Source organism: Oryzias melastigma, linkage group LG9 (assembly GCF_002922805.2).
Source record: "Oryzias melastigma strain HK-1 linkage group LG9, ASM292280v2, whole genome shotgun sequence".
Classification (NCBI taxonomy): domain Eukaryota; kingdom Metazoa; phylum Chordata; class Actinopteri; order Beloniformes; family Adrianichthyidae; genus Oryzias; species Oryzias melastigma.
Genome location: NC_050520.1, coordinates 28502538 through 28524434, shown reverse-complemented (window position 1 = coordinate 28524434; position 21897 = coordinate 28502538). Strand labels below are relative to the sequence as shown.

General features: G+C 37.0%; 1 protein-coding gene across 8 annotated transcripts in view; it reads right to left on the bottom strand.

Moving 5' to 3' along the window:
• The window catches only part of arvcfb (ARVCF delta catenin family member b), a 257678-nt gene that overhangs the window by 141574 nt on the left and 94207 nt on the right, over positions 1-21897 (bottom strand). For all 8 annotated transcript variants that reach the window (XM_024275037.2, XM_024275042.2, XM_024275027.2 and 5 more), the window contains exon 3: positions 4009-4086. The gene's annotated coding sequence lies outside the window, so the exon portion shown is untranslated. The remainder of the gene's footprint in view (positions 1-4008; positions 4087-21897) is intronic.

Here is a 21897-nt window from a genome sequence, read left to right as displayed (position 1 = left end):
TATTTTTATATGTATATTTATATGCACACACTGTGTGTGTATATCTATGTATATACTGCGTATATATATATATATATATATATATATATATATATAAATATATGTTATAAATATAATGAATCTATAACATAAATACATATATATATTCTGTATATATATAAAATTCAAGTTTTGTAAGAATAAAAATAAATGTCCTAATGTGTATTAATGACCCCATCTATTAATTTTACTATTGTTTATAAAATAAAACTAAATAAATACATAAACAGGTCTGTTGTATAGTCTGTCAGTGATTGTAATGTGAAGGTGCTTTCCCGTTTTTTTTCGCGCAACAAATTCGTGTTGCCCACCGCTCTTCCGCCACGCAGCAAATTCACTGCTCAAATCGAGGTGCTGCCAGACCGCCGTGCCGCGCCTGTCGTCAAATCGCTCCGCGAGGCTTCAGATCGCCTTAATTCACCTCCGTACCAATGGCTTAACATCGAAACTGGCCTCCACCACGCGAATCCCATTCTGTGTGAATGCAACTTAACAGGGCGATCTTGTAGTTATTAATGTAATTTCTTTAAGCATATTTACAATTTTAGGGGTATGCTGACAAAAGCCCATACCAAAAACTTTTAAACTAATAATTTTCATGGATAAGGAGGCCTAACAAGATATTTAAAAGATTTAAAAAAAAAGATAAATAAAGGTTTCAGTGCAATTTCTAGCCGATTTAAGATCCTTTGCCAAAAGTCATGGCATCAGAAAGCGAACATAAAAGGAAGGTTAAAAGAAAAACAGGCCAAAGCTTCATGAGAGGTTCATGCTTTTCCTTTGCCAACTTCTCCTCAACAATTTACCCATTTCAGTAGAACTTGCAGCTTTAAAAATAGCCGAGTAATTTTTTGTGCTGATGGAATAATGTAATCACCCGCTTCAAAGGCTTCCTAAAAAGTCTGGCTGTTGTTGTTGGACTCACTTTTAATAACATCAGCTGCAGTCAGCATTCCTCTCTCAGTAGTAAACTGACCTGCAGTTAAACTGATCTTCTTCCAGTAGCGAGAGCTCTAGTTATATAACCAAATGCCACAGCAGCAAGTAATTTCTAGGTTACCAAAAAATGTTGTCATGCTTAAATCAACATGCAAGCGCACTGAAGAGCCAGAGCGAGCTGGAATGACCAGCAGCCGACGTGCTCCTCCAGTTCTGAGCACATGTGAGTACCGTCAGCTCACATCCAGAGGGACTGAAGTCTGCTGATGTTGGATTCTAGCATCTTGTTGCCATTTGAAACCAGTAAATGTGGATTGTAGCCAAATGCATCTGTTAAAGAGGCTGACATTCCCCTGAGGGCTTGGTGGTAAACCCATCATACTTTGCAGCTGGTGGGGTATTTTGTGAGTTAAAGGAAAGGCTCTGGAGAAAAAGGGATACTACACAACTTCATGTTTAAATCCTATTTTTCTCCTTTTTTCTTCACAAAAGTAAGATTTAAATCGCCATGTTTTTATGTGAACTTGAAACGGTTGCCAGAGTTTTTTATGAGTCATATTTTAAAGATCCTGCTAGCTTCAGGGGGTCTCTTGTAGACTTCGTATTATACTTCATTATTTATAAATCTTAAGCATTATATATTTAAAGACATACTAGCACAGCTCTCTGAAAAAATGAATCTCTGAAACTAAATTTACTCAACAAAAATATAATCTGTCTCACTCGAGTACGTTGGCAGAGCATCAGGTCATGACATAATACTGTTATTTAGCTTACATACACTCCTTAATACCAAAATGTATGACCAAAAACACAGTTTGACTTCTTGAAATAAACCTTCTCATGTCAAAATTAAATCTTCATGTAGAAGTTTTTAGTAAATAAGTAAATCATGAAAGAATAAAGAAATGGCTCAAATAGATCTTACTTGATCTGCCATAACAGCCCACCTTTCCTTTATTTGGACTTAAGACATGCATAGTTCTGTCTTTACATGTTGGATTGCTTGTTAGGGCCATTATTATTGTCTCCCTCTTCTGGGTCCTCCATACTATTTTTGACAAATACTGTATTTTGTAGAAAAAGGTGGCACTATATTCTAAGGGTTGTGATGTCATCTGAACAACTAATTTCTATTAGATCTAGTCATCTTTGAGCAATTGTTGGTTGATCAGCATAAGTGTATAGGATGTTTCTAAATGTGTTGTTATAAGTTTTGACAAGGAAACTAGAAAAAAAGTAGTCAGTTTAAGCGTACTACACGTGTACTTAGTCTATACTAAAAGTGAGGCAGTGTACTTGAAGTTTACTTTTTATATACAATCTATTTATTGTAAACTGAAAGTGTAACAATTTAGTTTGAACTACATATAAATGGTCTGTAGTATACATGCTATAGTTTACTCAATAAAATAAACTTTTGGTGTACTACTTTTTACTCAGGAGAAGTGGAGAGAGAAGTTGGATAACAAAAAAATGAAGTGCGCCTACTGGTTAGAAACATTCACCTGATTAGGAACTAGGTGGGTGGTTAGGTCCTCTTCCTTCCATACCACCAATTTTCACTGTCTTCAGAAGCGGCTCAGATTAATCCCCATCCTAAACCCATCTGATCCCCATCCGAGGCAGCGGCTCTCATCCGCACAATTGGGTACTTAAAAGCACCTGCTCCGCCCCCGCTTCTATCTGAGCGGTTGTATGCATCCATACGTGGAAGTCAGTTTTCCCCTCCTTCTTATGCATCAAGCTCTTTTTTGTGTGTCAGTACTCTTAGGTTAAATGATCTATCATATAAAAAAATGCATCTTCTGGGAAAAAATGCAATGCTTTCAAGTGAGCTGAGCCTCAAGTAGAGTTAAATTATTCATACACCTGGCAAATTTTGACTGAAAGTAACTTTTATGCAACAATCAAGTTTCATCTTGATTGGAAATGACATAGGCTTTTCTCAGGAGGAAATGACGTACGAGAGGCATCAAGGTAACTTTTCTTTAAATTTACATAAAAATCGATATTTGCCAGGAGCCTTTTCTGGCAGAACTGTTTGTTTTTTTAAAACAAATTCTTCACGTTTTAGTCTGTGTTTTTTTCTTACATATACTTAAAATGTGCTCCAGAATTCTAAAGAAACTAAAAATTTATGGGTAAAAGGAAATCCAATGTAGCCATCCTTGAGTTTTCCTCCAAATTATTAATTCTGAGGACATTAACATCAGTTATAATGCAAGAGGAAGAGTGCTAAGGCATGTCTGATCAGATAAGGTCTGTGCATGGACTTTACTTTAGATTTTTTCTTTCAGATAAAATAAATCAATTCCTGCTATTACTTTCAGTTTTATGATTTTTTTCTTCAGCAGAAAAAAAAACAGATAAAATGAAACAAACGTTTATTTTGTTGTAGAATTATATACCGAATCAGAATGTTAGATCAATTTAAATGTAATAAACAGAGTTTTGGGAAAATACTTTAATGTGTTTGGCCAATTTGGAATCAGCAACAGAGTGAGTCAGTGAACGAACTGAATACATGTACAAGCATCAGACAGCCACCACTCCAATTAGCTCTGATGAACACGAAGTCCTACTTCAAGAAAGTTTTAAGAGCAAAGTTTTTTAAAAAGAAAGCCGTACACGACAGATTCTCTTTGAATGAGAAAGTGTGGATGGACACAAACATCATCATCTGCTCTGCAACAGCAGACACTAAAACCTGGGAGGGGAGCTAAAATTATTTCCCCTTATCTGATTTAACTGCGTGAATTATTAAACTGAAAGAACATTTCCTGAATGAAAAGAGCTCTGAATGAACCTGAATTTAAAAAATAGAATCCTGCAAGCTACTTAAGAGATAATGCGAAGCGGTCTTGAAGAGAAGGAGAAAATGGAATATTGTGAAAGACAAAAAAAGATAGAAGTGCAAAAGTCAAAGGACAAAAAAAGTAAAAAATATTTATTACAAAATTAGGTACTATAAATACAAATAGAGTGATAAGTGGATCAAAGGTATATGTAGAAAAAAGGCAGGTGTACCTTTGATTTTTGGTGTCAGATGAGTTGACAGAGGACACCTGTGGCTCTGTAGAGTTTGTTCAGTCCACCTGGGGAAACCTGCAGGTTTAATGGAGAAGGAAAAAATGATAAATTGACTTTATCTCTTGCAGATTATAGTAAAGAGATGCTTCTGGCTTACTAAAAAAAGAAAGTATGCATCTTGTGACACCAGCAGTTAGTATGTTCTCTTTTAATACACGTATTGCTCTCCTTTTAATCTCCTCTGTCAGAACTAGAAATATTTTTTCCTTCTGTTTATAAAATTCAATTCCACAGGACTTCACTGAAATCTATACATGAATGTTCTGGAGATATATCCAACAGAAAATAACTTGTTAAAAATAGAAACAAAATCGCTGTAATTTGTTTTTGTTTTGATACTGGAAAATCACATGGGGAAAGAATTTCAACCAGTGTGTCGTATTTAGTCAAATGGAGCCATTCCAAATGTAGCAACCACTTCAGTCCTTAAAAGCTTTTTCACATTTCTGCTTCTCTAGCATGTGGCTCTTTTTCAGACTATATAAGCTCCAAAAACAGAAAAGTTAAGTGACATCCAGAGTTGTTAGCTTTCCAGATGTGGTGTCTAAGCCATTATATACCAAAGAGGTGATGATGTTAAAGTGCATTTTCAGCACTATAAGGAATTTTTAAAAGCTTTATTTAAAAAAAAAAATCTGGTTTTCAGTCTATTTTTTCATGTGTTGGAAACAAGGTTAGGAGTTACCGGTATTGTGACTATGCTAATGTGGCTAACATGTAGCAGTGAGAAACTGTACTCTTTTATTATTACATGTTACCAAATTGGTTGGGAGTTAGCATTTAGTCACAGTAATGTTTGTTTTAGTGGTATCAGTCTGAGTTTTTACGTGTTGAAAACAAGGTTGGGAATTACAGGCATTGTGAATTTGCTAACACGGCTAACGCATAGCAATGTCATAACGTGTTCTATTTAGGCGTTGCAATCAAGGTGGGAGTTGAAGGTTTTGTAAATATGCTAACGCAGCTAACCCTTCTAATGTGGATAATGTGTAGCATGTCACAAACAGGTTCTAGAATCACCGTGAACACAGTTACCAAAGTGTGATTAACTGACTTATCTCTGGCTCTTTTGCGTAGCTTAATGCAACTTTTAGCTCAGTACACCCATACTGTAAGAGTTAGAGCTGTTTGTAATGCAGGTTTACGAAAAGGTCTGGGTTTTATGATGGCAACAGGAAAGCTCCAAAAGAAGCTTTAAAAGCGTCACCCAAAAAATATAAATGTCACTTACACTGACTGTATATGTGAGAACTAGACTGAACCACTAAACCACTCGCTTCCCAAACAGGAAGTACCTGCTGGCTCCAAAAACCCTCAGAATTCCCATAGAAACAAACAAATACAGTGACTCAGTCACTGTATTTGTCAGAAAAACTATTCTTGCTCTGATACCTTTTTTTTTGGTTAACATGTTCTTGTTAATCAAATTCTTAATACTATTTTTTCCCTTATTGCAAGTTATTTGTGTTATTATCTGACCAATCAGATGCCTTCAATACAAGTAGATGGTCTCACGTTGGTCATTTGACTGACAGTGTCAGTGTGGACTCCCAACAAGCTCACTCCTGATTGGTGAGAGGGGCTCCCATAGAAACAAAGATAGAGACCAACTTGGACCAATCACAGCTTGCAGATGACGTGGTGGGATCTGTGTTGCAAAAACATGGCAACTGAATTGACTTTGTTTTGTTGGAGCCGGAAGTAAACCCGATGGGTGACATCACATTCACTCTGTCCAGTTTTCATATGCAGTCAACAGTGACTGACCATAGTTTTTGGAGCAGTTTTTTTTTTTTTTGGTTACTTAAACTTTATTTTCCCTCTAACAGAACAAATCATTTCTAGAATTTTCTATATAAAAAAACTATCTTTGATGAATTTACAACTGAAGTTCTTTAGTACACTTATTTGGTACCTTAGTTGATTTTAAAACTTCTTGGTTGCTTACTGAATCAATCTCAGTCATTAGGGATCAAACTGGCACCAGGGGAATTCTGGGTAATTTCCGGCCAATTGCTAAAGCTTGTGTGACATCTAAAGCCTCGGATCTTAGATGTAAATCATTTAGTTGGTTATTTTACAGATAATCAGTTTGTTTTTGAAGCTGATCATGGAAGTGACCTTTGCATTTCGGCCTCAAAGGAAATTACAAACAGACACCTTTCCTCTGATCTAATTGGGTTCACTGACATAAAAGTGTTTAGTAAATTGCTCTAAAGAGACATGCCTGACATAACAATACTGTTTTGTTAGAACATAAAAAAGAACATGGAGGTTCAATGATGTAATAGCGATGGGGTCCATCAGGAATGGAAACCTTTTATGCCTTTTTGTATAAAGAAATTATTTGAATAGTAAAATAAACATATTGACTGGCTGTATGGTTCACAGTTTTGCAGTTATTCATTCTAGGTGTGTCAGCTTGGGGCAAAAGGAGCTGGTTACAGACAAGAAGACGGCTGAAAATCATTAGCCGGAAACAGAAATTCCACAGGGTTTCAGAGTCGTAGCCACTTTTATTAAAACTTTTGAATGATATGAATACATGATTGAGTGTTTAGGATTAGCTTAAAATGTTTTAAAAAGGATATTTAAAAAGGCTTCAGATTTATAAAACTTTTAAGACTTACATTGGAGCTTTAGCCCCAGACAGTGTTTACATTTGAGTGCAGTTAGCTTCAACCCTTTACGTGATCAACCTGAATTTAGCTTATTCTGTCACGGAGAAAAGCGGCTAATAGAACATTTTGTATTAGTAATATGTTGCATTTCAGTGAAAAACGGTGTTTAAGTGTTCCTTACAAAGTCGCTTTCCTTGCAGATCAGTGAATTTACATTGATCATGTGAGGAGTTAAGGTACGTCAAAGAGCATTATAGTTTTAGACATAAACACCACAGGTGGCAAAAGCTTAAAACACACACAAAAAACGTATTTTCTGGACTATAATGCGCAGCTGTCTATAAGCTGCATCCACTCAATTTTCAAATAAAATATAAAAAGAAAGTTATACAAGCCGCACCGGACCATAAACCGCAGATGTCTATGTTGAAAAACTAGATATTTACTGCATGTACAGAACATTTTTGTACTCTAAATGTAAATGTATGAACCTTCAACGTCTCACCATAGATTAATTGATGCTAAGTTTTCGTGCAGCAGCACCTTCAACTTAAAACTTGCATCATACGAACGTCTTCATGTGGTTTCCATGATGAAGGGACGAGAATTCGAAAATAATTACCACTTAGTCATTTGTTGTGCGTGTTCTATCTGTTAAAGATAAAGCAGTGTTGGCTATTCTTCTTTGTATTGATTTTTTAACAGTCTTATTTTTTATTCTAATTCCGGTTAGAGCGCCCCTAGTGGTGGAAGGAAAATAGGCCGCATGATTCAAAACCGAGGAAAAAAGTAGCGACTTATAGTCCATAAAATATGGTAATTCCTTACATTACATTGTTACTGTCTCAAAATTGTAATGCGTAACATGAGTCCTGATTTCTATTCAGTTCTGGTTTGTGGCATTTCTGTTCCAACATGAGGCTGTTACGGGATGACTTCTAGGTGGTTTGATGCAAAAGTTTTGGGAATTCCCCTTCATTCAAAACAAACCGCCGGATGTGTGAAAGCAACCTTAAAGTGGAGTATTATGTGGAAAAGGTTCAAACTGTAACAAATTAGTTGAATTAAGAGTTTTCCAGTCCAACTTATTAGTCCTTTGAAACTTTCTTTCTGGGACTTTGAACAGTTTAAGCCTTTAAAAAAGGCTCTGACTCACTCTCACATCTCGGGAACTGCTCATGAAAAACTCGACTAATTGAAGGTTGATCACTAAATAAAAGAGGCCGAACGCTTTTGGTCAGTTTCCCGGTCATAATAATGAGACCACAGTTACTCAGCACTTCAAACAAACCAATTTCTCAGGCTGACCTTACTAGTCACTTTGTAATGTGAGAGAAATATAAACACTCGAAGAGAGATAAGGTCACTGAGCAAGAACGAAGCACTCATTCTGCCTCGGCCAGCAAACTTTTCCGCGCGTCCTCCTTGAAGCTGTCACTGATGGAGGCATTAAATGACGCCATTCGCTCACGTTCCTGAAGGACGGCATTCATTCACCCTTCAGTTTTAACACAACGCAAGATCAGCCGGAGAGTACTTCGCCAATACTTCAAGGGATGCTTAACTTTGGTAGAATATTCATTTCAGTTAAATACATATTCTTGCATTAGTTATGCATGACTTCATCAGCATTTTATCTCCTTTGTATGCTGATATAGAAATGAGAATGTTGGAAATTTAGGGGACATCGAGAATCAAAAAAAAAAAAAATCTCCTCGTCAGTGCAGAAAAACCATCTTTCCTCCCAGGGATTGGAATATCTCCCCTTCCTGGAGGATTGCAGGGTGTGTTCACTTCAAGGACAGGCTGTGAACACGGAGGATCTCTAGGACAAACATCAAAGGTGTAGCTAAGCCAGGCTGCATTTGTTATCTCCTTCTCTGGGTTTTGGAGGAGGCCTTACATCACTTGGGATAAGAGATTTTATTGACACTCAGTCACAGCTCACAGTATCACTCTGACAAATGTGCATTTCATTTTGGTTTCAAGCGATGCAGCACTTCTGCAGGTGGCATAGCAACCGGCTGACTAAGGAAGGACAAGATTGATGGTCAGGGATGATAAATGAGGGAACAATACATCCGCTGGGCCTCGGGTTATCCTGCTTAACCTCCCACCTGATTGGGTGGAGCTCTCAGAGGTTAATAGAGGGAAGCTGTGATTATTCCGGTGGCATTTGAAGGTTCCTGGAGCTAAAAATGTATTGGTAAGAGGACAAAAAGCGAACAAATCTCAAAGACAAATTATTCGCTTTTTGGAGCAAATGAAAGCCAAATTCAACAATGCTTGAGGCTTCTAAGTCCAGAAAAGAAAGAGATCTGTGGACCACATTCTTTACCAATACCGCTGATTTATCTAAACTGATCCAAGGGACAAAATGCAATATTTGTGTGTCGGACCAGAAGCTCATACCTCACCAGTCGTCTATTATGCAGACAATCGCATATTTTATTGTGACTTGCCCCTCTTCAACCCCCATCATTAGAGGAGGACTGCAGTGTAATTTTGTGATTAATAATGCATGTAGAGTGCGGCTTTGCCAGCAAACTGAAGGATTGACTGAGTGAGTGAGGGGCTGCCTGTCTGGGGAATGTCACACTGATCAAAGCCTTTCCTTGGCTGTCAGTGTCTCTCGCAGAGAGGAATATTATTTATATTTGTTGATCAGTCTCGCTTGTATTCACAACAAATCTATACTTCATGTTGCACTGCGCTGCGTGATGTAGATGCAAGCGCCAACGATTTAAAAGAGACGACAGCAGGACCCAAATGGAGAATGTGGGCAGGAACTTCCTTTCTTCAGATTTCTCTGCACATCAGAAGCAAAAATAAAGTAGTTTTGGGAGCTAAAGTGACAGCGTCTTTATTTCTACAAGCCGTACGTTGTGAGTTTGATGATTAAGAAGTGGTTTGCAAAGGTTATTACTAATATTGTGCTCATTTCTAGAAGATTGTGTACTTATTGTGGTGCTGTTCAAATGAAAGTTTGAACCAAAATCTTTGGGAAATCAGTATAAAGTAATAAAATTAAACAAAAAACTCAACAATATATCTCTTGATTGTGGTTTACCCATTGACTGTATATGAGATCTGGACAGAATGAGTGTGACATCACCCATAGAAAGCAGCTTACTTCCAGCTCCAGAGAAATTAATGACATTCATTTGCCTTTTTTCCCCCGATACGTACACCAGTAATGGTCTGAGTCGGTTTAATTTGAGGTTTCTATGGAACCACTTTGGCCAATCAGGAGATAGCTTGTTGAACGTCCACACCCCTACCACTTAAAAACAGGTTAAACAAAACTGGTCAATCAAACGCTTCAGATTTCAATGTGTGACCACATCACTTTATTGAGGCATCTGATTGGCCAGTTTATAACTTGAATAACTTGAGCTACAGAAATAAATCGTGTAAAACATTTGGATCAGTAAGAATGTGTGAAATAAAATAAAAAAGGTCGTAGAGCGAGAATAGTTATTCTGATTAACAGAATTTATTTATTTTTCTGTAGAAGTCTATGGAGTTTTTTTTTTCTTGGAACCAATGGATACTTCCTATTTGGAACGTGAGAGGGGAGGGGTCACTCAGTCCAGTTTTCTTATACAGTCAACAGGATTACCATTAAAGGATTGCATTAAAAACATGACTTTAAAGATGCCTTCGATGACATCAGCCTACCTGAATTGTTTTTGTGAGTTAATAAGAGTAAATTTAAGAAAAACGTTCTTGAATTAACTTGAAGAATACAGGATTTCATAAAAACACATAAATAACTTAGATCCCATAAATAGCGTCAACACTGCAATCTCAACCTAACAAATGCCCTGATTCAACATCAAGAAAACAGTTTCATGATCAATTTCTGTCATTAGGAATGTGGTCAGAGTTTTTAATGTGTTGCTTTTGGATCTAAAATGAACCAAATACGTTTTTCCATCCCATACTGTGACAGTATTGGCTGCAGCTGTGACTGCATGGAGGAAAACATGGCTAACAGGCTTGTAGAGGGTTGATCAGGCCTGCTCCTGCTAACTGTTATGTCATGTCGGGAGTTCCTCAAGATTCTTTGATCCATCTCCACTCGTGTGTTTCAGCCAAGAGTTTAAAAAATCCAGCTCATTTGTAACAACTGCATCTGTCTGGTACAAGTTTGGGTTTTAATCTTTAAGGGAAATGCAAAAGATTCATTACAATCTTTTTTATTTGGCCTAAACCCCAGAATTCAATACAACGCAGAGGTTTAACACTCAGGAAATGAGCCATTGCACAAACTCCTAAAGCAGTCAGAAATCATTTAATTACCACAGACAAAAACCAGATAAGGATTAATGACTGCATTTTAAACACACCTTTAATTTAAAGAGCAGAAAATGTTTTTTTAATTTAGCACAAATAAACTTTAGTCTAACAATATTTTGCTCAATGCTTTGGTCCTCCCAGCATGAATCAAGCATCACTGAAACTCACTGCTGGTAGAAAAGAAAGGATTCACTTCACGCTCTGCCTTAGCGGGGAAATTATTCCATTTTTGAAGGTGTTGAAGGCTCAGGTGGAGCATGCAGCTAGATGGATAACCCAACTGCCAGGCCTTTGGTTAGGAAGCTTCTTTGGTGTGAATACGAAAATACCTAAATTCTTTCTCATTTAAAAACAATGAACGACTAAGGAAAAATTGAAATAAATAATATCTTAGAAGCACATTAGGTGATTTACATAGAAAAAGAGGAGAGTTTGTGATTAAAGTTTTGGAGAGTTAAAGTTAGTAACATGAATTGTCAGAAACATCTTAAAAAACAGTATTTTGGAGTCTCTTGCAGTACACCTTACTATGTCAAGCAAAAAGATAAAGATCTTAAATTCACTTTTAAAGGCCCATAACATGCCAAATCAGCTTTTTGAACTTTTAAGTGTATTATAATGTTCATTCCTTGTGAAAAACAATCCCAAAATGGTATTTTACTCCACAAATCTCTGAGCATTCCTCTAAAAACCTGCTCTCTGAGCACCAGCCCCGCAACCCACGAGATTCTCACATTGTGACATAGACAATTGAGAACAGCCCCCTCCAGGGGAGTCTGTGCTGCCAGATCCACCCCCAGGTTAACACAAAAACACACAATTCCTCCGTAGAGCCAGCAGTGATCGGCAAAAATCTGGATATTGTTTGTTTTCTTGGAAGAAACGCAACCAAAGCCGGCTCTGTGATGACATCATGAAATAGGCGGAACAAACAAGGAGGGAAGGGCGGAGCCTCGGAGATCGAGCCGTCTTACTTCCTGGTATGAAGTAAATAATTTGTTCTTTAGTGTGACAATGTAATATATGATCACATATATGGATACAGTTTACTCTGAAAGGCTAAAGAATAACATGGTAGAACACTTTTAAATAAATTAATAAATGAAGTTTAAAGTCCCACTCTGGTCACTTTTTGATGTATCGTAAGTGTGTTTATGACATTTTTAGAAAAAAAAATTAAAAATCTATAGAGTTTACTAGGACATAGTTTCTGCAGAGCAGCAGTAGTTCTTTAGAAATTCACCTCTGAGTTGTGGCATGGAGAAATCCCGCCCCACTTCCCATCACCCATGACTGAGAGCTCTTTGTGAACGTGCTCTCCTGCTAGCTTACAGCCCCTCGCACTCCCAACTTAACAACAAAAATGGTGAAGTTATCCAACTGTAAAGTTTGGAGCCAGATCCCAGTTTGATATAAACAATGGATTTAGTCACTCAAGTGGATGCATCAGAAGGGAACGGAGCAGGAAGCTTGTGGTTTGCTGATCCTTGCTTCTACGTCACAGCTAAAAAAATTTTTTTAAACAACATATATTTGTCTTATCTGATTCATTAAAATTTGAATAAAGAAAAACTCAATGCTATTTTATACAAAATTTTCTTTTTAAATGTCCTCCATCATCAGAAAAAATGCCCCAAGAACATATTAAAAACAGCATACAAGTAATCAAATTGGGTCTTCAAGTCTTCTATTTTTATGTTATTCCTTAAAAAAATCAGCGAATATACTATTGCCCTGTCTTTAACTTGCCAATGATTTAATTTTCCAGAATTTTTAGACATTTGTTTAGCCAAGAAAAAAATCACAAGGACACATTTCCACTGCCAATATCTCCTGATCTGAATGTGCTGACGGTGTTTGAGGCTTATCAAGAACTCCAAAAGGTTATTACAAAGCATGGCAAAGAAAGTGAAAGACAGAAGATGAGATTTCATGGCTCAAACGGAGCTGCCAGAGAGAGCGAACATCTCCATTTCTATTTTTACCAGGAAGAAAATTGTTTTACCTCATCAGTGCATATGAAGAAGGAGTGATGGGAAATATGCTAGGGCTCAGAGAGGAAAAGACATCCTGCCAAGAAAAGAAAAGTGAAATGTTTGAAGGAGACAGATGGGTAAAGAAGGAGAAATTGATTTTCTCATTTGGATGTTAGACTTAGCGCATTAATTACTCAATTTGCGTGATTTTGTGAGGTTAGCTGATCCAGATTCATTACACGAGCACTTCAAATGCAAACAGCAGCTTCGTAGATCAGCTGAGAACTGCCTCAGGTACCATCTGTGCCACTAAATCAGATCGTGCAGCTTCTTGCTTTGATCGTCAAATTTTCCATTATGTCATCGGCCCTCAAGTTACCTTTACAGTCTTGAAAAGAAACATCTACGGAAATACTTTTTAATTAAACCACCAAAAGGCTTTATCTAATACTGCAATGAATCAAAACATGGGTATTTATTTGATTCATTACTGAAGCACTGGGATGAACTGAATCAAAACACTGAGGAAAATGTTTTGTTTTTTGTTTTTTTTACTTTAATGACTTTCACACAAAAATAAATTTGTGAAACAAGAAAACATCCATGGAGACCAAACAACATTTTTCATTCAACGTGATGTGGAAAATAAAAACCATATTTAGCAACTCTTTAGTCCTGCATCTTAATATTCAGTCAAAACTTTTTAAATGTCCTCATAGTAAAGGCACTATAGATAGATATTAGTATAATACAATATTTTAAAACAAACTGTTCAGATCTTCCTTAGCAATGTGCGTTAAAGACCCACTCCCCTCGTTTTTTTCTGTTTTTAAAATGTTCTTGTAGCATTTTTCTTATAGCAGTGAATATATACAAAGGAATTTACAATTAAAACTGTGTTTATAAGTATTTCTTAATTCAAATCAGGAGAAGATGAAAACCCGATGCTTGAAAAATACTCAGACTAATGACTCAGCTACTAAAATCACCTATTTTCCGCTCCAATTCTGGAGCATCCACTTGCAGACAAATAGATTTAAAACTGCCTTCATTTTCCTCATCTGAGCTGGTATCTGGCTCAAAACTGTAGAGCTGGATAGCTCTAATATTGTGCGCAACTGTTTAGCTATGCTAATGTTAGCTGGAGGTTGTGAGAAGCTGTAAACTAGCGTGAGAGAGTGTAAATAAAGGTTATTTCCAAATTCCCTCCCTAAGCCCTAACAATTAAAAATCTATACAGTGCGGGACTATCTAGTGCCCTGGATTTTAAAAGCAGTTTGGACACCATGCTAACTTCTTTTCTTTTGTTATTCTAAATGTCACAGATGACTTCACTGATTTCACAAAGTGAAAATCCAAACAATTGGAAATTTCCCAATGTGTATTTGTGACTCCACTGTGTTCTGATGAGGAAAATCTGGATGGTTTGTTTAAAAATTACATTTAAACACATTTTTTTTTGCAAAAATTGTTTGCCCACAATGCATTGTGGTCTATATTCGCTAATGTAGTGAGCATTGATGCATGCTAATTTTTTGCAAAGTCTTCTGTGAAATTTCTAGGGCACTCGATTTTGGAATTGTAGATTCAGACAGCACTACAAAACGGCAAACGCACTATATAGTGCGTAGGGAAGGAATTTGGACATGGCCAAACAGATATTAGCAGAGATAACTTCTGTGCCAACAGACCCGCCCACAACCAAGAATCGAATTTCTAATAAGCTGCAAAAAATGCTTCCTAAAAAAGAAACAGTTTTTTGGGGGGTTTTTATGGCTAAAAACTGCAAAATTATAATTAAAAATCACTGAGACCGATTTTATATCAGAAAAAATATAGTTGGAGTGAGACTTTAAATCAACTACCAATGAAAAGTCTATGTAAATTCATGCACGTTTTTAAGCTTGTTTTTGTGCTCTACTTTTGGTTGGTGTCCATTTCCATTACAGAAGTGCCAACTGTTTAAAAATTGATCATGAGGGAAAAATTAATGATTGCAGTTTGTGCACCAATTATTTTATATATTGGAATAGAGCTGTTAAAGAAAAAGCCTTGAGCAAGATTTGTGACATTTGCACCGTTTTTACATTTCGCTCCAAAACCTCTTCAAACTGAGAGTATGGCGCCAGTATCGGGTACCAAGAGTCAAGTGTAAAAACCATATGCTAAAAATGTCCAGTGTGAACGTAGCCTAATATTTTCTAATGCTACTATAACTAAATCACTCATGCAGGGCTTTTTCCTTTAAGAAAATAAAGGGCGTCGTGACACAGCAGTACCTTAAAAAGAAAAAAACAGTGAAGAAGAAAAATTGAACACTGAACACAGAGAGGAAAGAAACTCATGGAAAAACATGTTTTTATATAATTAAAACAAAAAGACAGATCTCATCTGGTTACACTACTATGGATTTTATTTTCTTGTCAAAAATAGATAGTGAATTACCTCTGCCTCTTAGAAGGTGAGTACTGTGAAAACACAAACTGTGTTCTGAACAGGTCAAAACGACCTGGAATACCACTCGAAGTCTCTTTCCACCTGAGTCATCCCACTTTGTAGCTCACGTCCAATCTCCTGTGACACAGAGGCATAAATCTGACAGCTGAGGAACACCAGCCTGTCGACTGCAGCTACGAGACGCTTCTTTTACCCACAGGATAACGGGACTGATGTATTATTATGGAAACAGGGACAGTAGTAAACAACAAGGAGGCTCCTGCATGTCAATGCTTCCAACGTCCAGTCCAACTATCAGCGCTAAAAGATCACATATGTACATGTTTGTGTCTTGATTCCAAGAGCATTGGAGGATGTGGAGAGCCTGAAGCTGGTAGCTCGATGAATCATTTGACTCTTTCTTTTTTTGGTGAGTACAAAGAATAAAATATCCCAAAAAAGAAGTGGGAGAAAAATGAAATGTGCAACTGTTAGTGTTTTGAAAAGGTAGCAAAAACAATGTCAAACATTAATCTTGGGAAAGAAAAGAAATTGGGAACAAACTACGGTAGCCCTGAAGTGCAAATCACATCAACAAATCACCCAATACAAAAAAATATTAAAGATCACAACGACAATTAAAGAGGTAAAATAGATATCAAAAATCAAAACAAATTTCCAAAAATCAAAAAAAAAAAAAAAAGAAAAACAAAGTTAAAAAGGAAAGGAGAAATGTCCAGAAATCAGAATTAAATTATAAAGAATGAAACACAAGAATAGGAAGGCAGGTACTATCTGACATCGCTGAATACATGATGAAGTTTGAGTTACTGTATTTCAAATGTCTTCATTGTCCACATACTTACAAGTTTTATGATTAGTAAGGAGAATATCCAGTATCACTTCATGACAAATACCTTTTAGTTGAAATGATGGATAAAGGTCATCAACCAATCAGCAATGTCTCATACTACCTACCTTTTCTGGTTTATGTAAAAATAAAAATAAAAAATGAAACAAAAGAAGAACCCAGAAAAAGGTGGGTACTATGGGACATCTCTGAATGGATGATGGCCTTTGACCAGTGGCGGGCCGTCAGGGCCTGCAAGGCCTTCTCTGCTGGCCTAAAAATATCTGAATCACAGACTGATATTAATTATTATTTATTTCCGTGAATACGTATTCTATAATTCCAAATGCTCTGTCTTCGTCCTTTCATTGCTGTCTCCCTGGTTGCGCTGCTTCCAGACGTGTATTTTCCTATTTAAGCATTAACCAATCACATTGCAGCACCATTTGTTGCTAGGGTCAAAGAAATCTGCCCGGAGGCCTTCACAATCAGTTCTGCGGGCCCTGTAGCATAAAATACTTGTCGACCAAGCTGTTGCTTCAACCAATCAGATCTGGAGGAGACCACGTGATAGGCCAGCTAGCTGGCCCACGGAAACGTCAGGATTTTCACGCGCTGTGATTGGATAATCGGAGAGTGTACTAGGAAGAGCCGGTAAACTGAATCCGTAGCGACCCTCACAGGCAAATAAATCAAATATAATAGCTGGTTTTTCAATCCACAATGGCTGAAGGAGGAGAAGAAATGGATTTGGTTGCAGACTTACTGTCAAAGCCGTTTTCAAGACGGACTTTTCAAGAAAAGCTGGACATTGTTAAGCGGGGTCGGGCAACTCCGAAGCTAGCAAGCCCCGTGTCCACTGCTTCTGTTGAACGGACATTCTCAGCCCTGAAGCGAATTAAAACTTATGCCAGAAATACGTCAGGGCAGGCTCGACTTTCAGCATTAGCTTCCATGGCGATAGAAAAGGACTTCTTGATGGAACTAAAACGCACGGATAATCTGCACGACAGAGTGATTGAAATCTTCTTGAGGATAGAAAGGATGGATTTTGTGTACAAATAATCCAGATTTTTGGTGAGTAAAATTTTGCTATATACCTAAATATTATTGCAATTTTATCAGGTTATTTTTTTATGCTTTTTGTGTGTGTGTGGCAGCTGTACCTGCACTAGAAGTTTTATTGCCATAAAATAGTTATTGAGGGTTGGATTGATTCAGATGGAGCACTACTGAAGGCCTAGGTGTGAAATGCACGGCCCGCCACTGCCTTTGACAGTCATTTCATCCAAGAGTAACTTTGCATGAATCAGTACTGGATACCATCATCCAGTCAGCAATGTTACATAGTACCCACCTTTTCCTTTCTGGTCCATTTTAATCTTGATTTTTGGAAATTACAAAAGTTTAATCTTTATTTTGTTCCTTTTTTCCCAGAACTGTGTTGTGGTTTATGTTAATTTGCTTTATTTCTAACATGTTTTATATTTTTTTATCTGTTTTGCTTTTTTAAATGTTTTTTAGTGATCCATTGGTGGGATTTGTACTTCAGGACCACTGTTGTCATGAATCAGTCCTCTGTCTCTTCTGGCCATCAGTGAGATCCATCACCTGAGTACTAGCACTTCCTGGGTCTCCACACTACACTTCCCATCAGCCACTGCTGTCACAACACTGAGCTCTGCCTTTGTGCCACTCTGCCTGCATCACTGAGCGTTCTCATCCTGACCTGATCTTCCGTTTCATCTGACTCTGCTTCATGTGCTGCCTGCCTCGACCCTCTTCTGGACCCTGACCACTCTGGCTGTTCTCTGATGCCCTCATGCTTGTGTTTGATCCCTGATTTAGCTTTATTGGTTTTAGCTGTGCTTCCTTCCTATTCTGTCCTTTTGTATAAACCATAAATAACCAGGTTTAGAGTAATTCCACCATAAAAACCAAGCAGGCCTGACACCAGTACATAAAAAATACTTTTAATATATTTGCTTATTGTAATAAAACACGATATTTCAACACTTTTACTGAAACCATACACCTAATTCCTGCTAACAACGCTATAATAAAGTAGTCTGTGACTTCACAGTTCATTACACTAAAATAAAAACTTTGTTAGCGCTGATTACTGCCTAATTAAGAAGGGCAGATTGTTCGCATAAACTGCAGGGGAGAACCTCTGATTAAATGTTGACAGTGCAACGGTACGTCTAATTGCAGCTAACTTGTGAAAAACTCCTGCACAGTGCAGTCGTGACTCTGAAATGAGCCTTAAAGCTGCACCTGATGAACCTGTGAAGGTACATGTGAAAGTCGTCTTCTATTGCGAGGTCAAACTTTATGATAGACTTTTGTTCCTAGGAAAAATATAAGTAAAAAGCATCCACATTTCATACTTTTAAGCCAAAATACCAACAAGTTTATAGTTAATTTATATAGCAAAGTGGAGAAAAAAATTCTTTCAAGGTTTTTTGTTCTTTGTTACTGAAATGAAACAAACATTTAGAAAAAAAAATCAATTCTGTTCTATTAAAGTTTTAAAAAGTGCTATTCGTTTTGAAAACATCCCTTATTTGTTAGCTTAATGATTTTACTTTACACCAACCTGAGTATCTTAACTGATTCACAGATTGATTTTTGTTCAAAAGTACTCATTCAGAACCCTCTAAAACAAACAAACAAAAGGAAAAGCAGGTTTACTTCATATCATTTTTATCTTTACTTTCAAGAGATCAGCGGGATGAAATCAGCTTTTTCCCATCCACCAGCTTCATTATGAGAAGTGACTTGTACAAGAACAGCAAGTACTGTTTCAGAATGATCCACCTTTCTTCAGCTTTTTCCCCATTTATAAATTCGTTTTCCACAGATTGATTATTTTACTTGTTTTTACATGAAAGCATGGAGGCACCTTGGTTTTTAATACAGCTGCTGAACATGGAGACTGTTTCCAAAAGGAGATCTTGATGCTAACAAACATGGCCAGGCATCTTAGATAGTGCAGATTGGGGAAAAGTAACTGCTGTTCATGATAACCTTCATGAAATAGTGTTATAATTGCCAGTGCCACTAATTCCTGAACTTTCACCTCACCAAAAATGCAGTAAAAATACTCAATTCTCAGTCTAAGTGTTGTTTAATGGATATATCAATTACTATTTCTTGAAAAAGCTCTTTTTCAGCCTCAGACTATCCTTCCAAAAAGGCGTGACCACCACTGTTTCAGAGTGATCGGCTTCATTATGCACTCTTTTACCGTGAGGTTTAAATCAATCAGCATACGAGAGAGCAGCACTCAGGATGGAGATGGGCAGATGGGATCTGGGCAAAGTGAAAAAAAACTATTCAGGAGGCAAAAGGATCCGTGCTGTATCAATATTCATTCAGAATGTGCAGGCTGTGACAGGAAGAAGAAAAGCTAGCCTGAGAGAGGAGGGTTGATGACAAGTAACACACAATGTCTCTGAGGCGTCACTCAACAAGAAAGGCAGCCTCAATCCATCACTCCCCCAACACTTGAGCAGCGTCCTGCCCGACGCCTGCACTATTGATGAAAAAGACTCACACCAACCTGCATGCACTGACACGCTACCTTTGAGCTTATTTGCAGAACCTAGATTCAGGTTCTTACTACAGGAGCCACATTTGATGCTAGATTTTCAACAATGATGAATTAATCTGAGCTGGTTTATCACCTCACTGATGGATGAGCCTAAAGCATCAACCAATGCTCTACCTATAAATAAAATAAATGTTTGGAGTACTCAAGTAAACCTTGGATCAAGTTACTAATTGCACGTCATGATTAAAAATAAATTGCTGATATGAAGAAGTCAGATACATCATTGACTATTAGGCTAGGAGTGTCTAAGATAATAGATACGCTGTTCAATTTGCTAGTAAAACAAATTGACAACTTAAAAAAAATGGCTTCAAAGCTAAAATTTTCATAAACAGTACCATGAGTGATTGTTCAGAAAGAGTTTTTGTAACTATCTGTCCGGGGTCAGCGCTCTGTCTCTCCCTCTGGTCACCGGCGGGAGCCATCTCCAGAGTACCGACTGCACTACATTTCCCAGCAACCCCAGTGCACTGTTCCTGGATGCTGTATGAATGTTCGCCATACATTAGACATTACTATACATACCATATATGCCATGCATTAAAAACATTCCACACATACCATGGGCACTATATATTCAATGCATACCATATTATAACCTTTTAAATAATCCATTTAAGGATAAAAACTATAACAGATGTAATGTGGTTTTTTGTTACAGACTGCAAACATAACATTGCATTTTCTAAGTCATTGTTACAAAGTATATTGTAAATTTCTCTCACTGGTCATTTGTGTTGAGAGGGATTTTATTTTATGCATCCAAACTGAATGAGGTTTGTGTCATTGATAGATGTGATGTCATGCTTTTTGAAGGTCAGGTACTTTTGAAGGTAGGTACGTGTTCTACATCAACACGTTAATGTGCAGTACTGTAAACATTTCGAGTCATTGTGAACTGCTTGGTGAAAGGAGAAGTTTTACTTTTGTTCCTTAAAAAATATACCAAAAAGTTTTCTTTCTTTGCAAAGCTCATCGTTATGCATCAGTTTGCTTCATACTACTATGACTGACAATAAAAACTTTACACATTCAAAAGTACACTAATATACACAAAATAAGAGCTGATAAAGTTGAGACGAAGTCAAACATGATGTGAAAATGAATTAAAAGGGAGAAAAGACATTTGAATGAATGAGTAAAAAATATCTCAAACTAAATCTCAACAGTGTACAAATATCAAAAACAATCTTTGGCCACACAGTCAGTGTATTGTAAAGATGTATTGGATTTTATTCAGAGTATTTTGTTCAAACTAGAATTATTACCCACCCCTACCTACTCTTTTTCAAGCTTTTTATCACTTTCTGTTTATCACGTTTATTTAACTATTTTATTTTGTGTTATCAATCAATTTTTCAAAAATATACTTCATAATACACAATACGTTGATACCTATTTCCCTGATGGGTTCAGTGCATAGTCACAGCAACTGTCCTTTTATTTATTAATTTATTTTTATCATCAGAACCACCAAACTGTGCAAGCTCACCACTACAGTACAGGAAACTGTTGCCCACAGTTTTATAGCTGTAATTTAGCATCAGATGTCAAGGCTCTGTAAACAGAGCTTACCAGAGACGATTCAATTCATGTTTATAATAATGGACAGTAACTTCCCCTGAAAAAAAACACAAAGCTTCATTTTATGATGAGAAGCTGCTAGTTGTTTTGCTCATACAAAAAGGGTATTGTTGAGCACAATAAAGCATGCAAACATGATAATTCATTGTGGCGCTGTGACAATCAAGCATTGGCACAAGGACATAAACTCATTATAAAAAGAGGAAGCACACAGGAAGGAATGTATTCTCTGAAACAGGCAGCGAAACAAACAGCTTCACTTTCAAACACCAACTTCCACAGACAAAAGGAAATATCTAAAAACTTGACAGAAGGTTATAATAAATGAATTCGAATATACCATATTTTTTCACACTATACGGTGTGCAGGATTATAACTCACAACGCTATGAATAGTCTATATTGAAAATTACGTCGCATTAAGAAAAAACAAAGAATCAA